This window comes from Callorhinus ursinus, unplaced genomic scaffold, assembly GCF_003265705.2.
Source record: "Callorhinus ursinus isolate GAN/ISIS: 27379988/994484 unplaced genomic scaffold, GSC_fseal_2.0 scaffold115, whole genome shotgun sequence".
NCBI classification, from domain to species: Eukaryota; Metazoa; Chordata; class Mammalia; order Carnivora; family Otariidae; genus Callorhinus; species Callorhinus ursinus.
This window is the reverse complement of record NW_027397177.1, coordinates 8,625-12,852: the sequence shown is the minus strand read 5'-3', so window position 1 is coordinate 12,852 and position 4,228 is coordinate 8,625. Positions and strand designations below refer to the sequence as shown.

The 4,228-nt window shown below is 38.9% G+C and overlaps 1 long non-coding RNA gene across 1 annotated transcript in view; it reads left to right on the top strand.

Moving 5' to 3' along the window:
* Window positions 1-3,988, top strand: part of LOC141371876 (uncharacterized) — a 20,062-nt gene extending 16,074 nt beyond the window's left edge. Inside the window, exons 2-3 of the long non-coding RNA XR_012377166.1 lie at window positions 2,739-2,906; window positions 3,378-3,988. This is a non-coding gene — a long non-coding RNA (uncharacterized lncRNA). The remainder of the gene's footprint in view (window positions 1-2,738; window positions 2,907-3,377) is intronic.
* The last annotated feature ends 240 nt before the right edge of the window (window positions 3,989-4,228 follow it).

The following is a 4,228-nucleotide window of genomic DNA, read 5'->3' as shown; positions in this document are numbered from 1 at the left end:
AGAAAGAAAGAAAGAAAGAAAGAAAGAAAGAAAGAAAGAAAGAAAGAGAAGGAAGAAAGAAAGAGAAGGAAGAAAGAAAGAGAAAGAAAGAAAAAGAAAGAGAAAGAAAGAAGAGAGAAAAGAAAAGACAAGGAAAGAAAGGCTTTAAAAAAAATGAAAGTTCAATATACCAAGATTTAATTGATGCAGCAAAAGCACTGCCTAGAGAGAAATTTAGAGCTATAAGCCCCTACCTTAAAACAGAAGAAAGTTCTTTTTTTTCGTTTTTAAAGGAGTCTCCATGCATAGCATGGAGCCCAGCGCGATGCTGAACTCATGATCAAGAGTTGGACGCTTAACCGACTGAGCCACCCAGGTGATCCAAAAGCTCTTCTTTTTTAAGATTTTATTTTTAAGTAATCTCTACACCCAGTGTGGGGCTTGAACTTACAACTCTAAGTTCAAGAGTCACATGCATTACTGACTGAGCCAACCAGGAACCCCCTGGAAGAAGGCTCTTAAATCAACAACATAAACTTCTACCTTATGAAACTGAGAAATAAATGCCAACTAGAACCCAAAGCAAGCAAAAACAAGAAAATAATACATATTAGGGTGAAAATAAATGAAATGGAAAATAGGAAAACAATAGAGAAAATAATGAACCCAAAACTGGGGTCTTTGAAAAGATCAACAGAGGGGCGCCTGGGTGGCTCAGTCGTTAAGCGTCTGCCCTCGGCTCGGGTCATGATCCTAGGGTCCTGGGATCGAGCCCCACATTGGGCTCCCTGCTTGGCGGGAGGCCTGCTCCTCCCTCTCCGGCTCCCCCTGCTTGTGTTCCCTCTCTCAGTGTGTCTCTCTCTGTCAAATAAATAAATAAAATCTTAAAAAAAAAAAAAAAGAAAGAAAAGATCAACAGAATTGGCTAGGAAAAAAGAAGACTCAAGTGACTAAAATCCACAAAATGAAAAAGGGCACATTAATACTGACCAATAATTAAATAACTTAAATGAAATAGACTAATTTCTAGAAAGATACCAACTGCCAAAACTGGCTCAAGAAGAAATAGATAATCTGAATAGACCTAAAATAAGAGATTGTGTTAGTGATTAAAAAAACTTCCTACAAAGAGTACACTTATCGTGATGAGCACTGAGTAATGTATAGAAATTTGAATCATTATATTGTACACTGAAACTAATATAACGCTCTATGTTAATTATACTGCAATAGAAAATTTTAAAAAACTGGAGGGAAAAAAAAAAAACTTCCTGCAAACATAAGCCCAGGACAAGATGGCTTCACTGGTGAATTCTACCAAACATTTAAAGAATTAATACCTTCACAGACTCTTTCAAGAGATACAGGGGAGGGAAACACTTATCAACTCATTGTATGAGACCAATATCAACCTGATACCAAAGTCGTCACAAAAAAGAAAACTACAGATCAATATCTCTTATGAGTATGACAAGGGACGAGAGGAAGAGGGTACTATCTTTCCAGACTGTCTCTTAGTTGATGGAGGGAGGGAGGGAGGGATGTTAAATAGTTTAACTGGTAAGTGATTGCATTTACATTAAATAAGTATGTATGTATTATAGGTTACAAGGACATGTGTGTGATTTTAAAAGAGGCAAAAACACTCGAAAGAGGTTTTGAACTTGCAGAGACACATTGCCTATGGATCCTTAGAGGCCTTTGTGCAACTTTCTTGGACAATAGGGATAAATGAGGAATCAACTTTCTCTTCTCTATCCAAAACTTGAATACTGAAACCTTAAGGCCTCTGACTCATGGTACCATATTTGGATGTCCAGAGGTCAGACTCTTCTGCTCCTTGGGACATAGCCCTCTTCATTCATGTTGTAAAGGACCCAAAGGCAGAAGAATGGAGGCAGGGCCCTGGGCTCACACATGCCACCAGCCCCAACACCTAAGCCTCTTGTCTTTCCTGAGCAAAGTGTCAGGATTCCAGGCCTGATGTGATCTCCCGGTTGGAGCAAGGCTGATTGCCATGGATGGGATGAGGGATATCCTTAGGGGGCCCTCTCCAGGTGGGAGGGAGCCTTGGGTGCTCACACACAAGGCTGTCCAGCAAGCCAGTGGTTTCTAGACATGGGGCCACAGAGCCTTCTCCCAGGGGAAGTCGGGGCTGCTTCAGAAACACTGAATAGCCTCAGTCCTGCCTCTGGGTGCCACTTGTTTGAGCATGAAGCTTCTCCTGCTCCTATTTGCTCATGTTCTGCAGTGCACATCCTTCCACCTATGCTCTATAAATGGTGCCTCTTCTAGACTGCACTTGGCTTCTCTTGCATTTCTCTCGGGTGCCCGCTGTCATACGTTTGCTGACTTGCTTAACCACGCTGTCATCTCTTGGTTTTGGTGTTGAGTTGGGCTGTGCTCTTCTCTGCCTTCTCTGCACTTAGTTCCCCTTTTCAGTATCTCTTCTGTCTGTTTCCATGGCCCCAGTTGTCCCCCTTCAATCCTCCATGAGGGACCGTTTTTATTCTCTGCCCCCATCTAATATACTTCCTGGAACCTCTGTAACCACTTTTTGTCCCTGTCTCACTTCTTGCTTATATATCACAATGGCTTCCATTCTCTGTGCTCAAAATTCCATAGGTAACTCATATAGATTATTATTTGAAAGCTGACAAAGCCCATTAAACTTATACGTGTTTCAGTTACTTTATGCTTCAGTTTCCCCATAGAAGTTTCTTCTGTGACAGAGATTCTACATTTGTAATTTCTTTCAGGCCAAGAAATAAGAATTCGAACCAAAGATTCAAATCTGAAGCAAATTTTTTCTGAAGACTTTTCCCCCTGGACCAGCACAAAAGCTCAAGTCAGATGACATTTTGTACTCCCCAAGTGAAGTCTCAGATTTTGGTGACTACTTAGGGTGTCACTGGAGATTTCTCCTGGTAAGTAACTGTCATTCATAAGAAAAAGCCTTATTCAGGAGAATGTACTTAAATGTATTGAATTTGGGGGAGACTTTAGTCTGAACTCAAATCTTATTTCAAGGGAACATATTCCTGAAGGTTACACAGTGCATAACTGTAACAATGATAGAAATAACTTCACACAACCCAGAACCTAATTAATCAAAAGAGAAGCTATGCAGGTGAAAAGCCTTACAAATATAGCAAATGTGGAAAACACCTCAGCTGCATTGCATAACTTACTCAAATTCAGAGACATATTGGAACTTCAGAGATATACTGTCTCATAGTGGAGACAAGCCTACAATTGCAAAGGATGTAGGTATACATTCAGGGATAGTGCATGTCTTCTTATTGAACATCAGAGACCCTATGTATATATGTATACATATGTATGTGTGTATTTTGTTATTGAAGTATAATTAACACACAGTGTTATATTGGTTTCAGATGTACAACCTATTGATCCCACAAGTCTACGCATTACCCGGTGCTCACCACAATAAATATGGTTACCATCTGTCTTAACTATATGTCATTACAACATTATTGACTATATTCTCTATGTTGTACTTTTCATCTCCATGACTTATTTATTTTATAACTGTGTTATTATGATATTATTAACTATATTCTCTACGCTGTGCTTTTCATCCCCATGACTTATTTATTTTACAACTGGAAGTTTGTACCTCTTAATCCCCTTCACCTATTTTGCCCAGCCCCCTACCTCCCATCTCTCTAGCAACCACCAGTTTATTTTCTATATTTATGAATCTGTTTCTGTCTTTTTGTTTTGTTTTTAGATTCTACATACGGGTGAAATCATACGGTATTTATCTCTCTCTGTCTGACTTATTTTGCTTAGCATAATACTCTCTAGGTCCATCCACGTTGTCTCATATGGCAAGATCTCATTCTTTTCGGTGGCTAAGTAATATTGCATTATATATATATATATATATATTTCCTTCATCCATTCACCTGTCAATGGATAATTAGGTTGCTTCCATGTCTTGGCTATTGTAAACAATTCTGCAATAAACATAGGGGTGTGTACATCTTTTTGAATTACTGTTTTGCTTTCTTTTTTTGCTTGTTTTAATTTTTTATTTGAGTCTAGTCAACACACAATGTTACATTAGTTTCAGGTGTAGATGTGAAATCTCATTAGCGTAATGAATGTAAGAGAGCCTCTAGTCATACCTTTACTCTTAACATCAGAGAATTTGGAAAAAAGTTCTACAAATGCAGAAATTGTGGGAGATCTTTCATAGGGGTCACACCTTATACAACACACA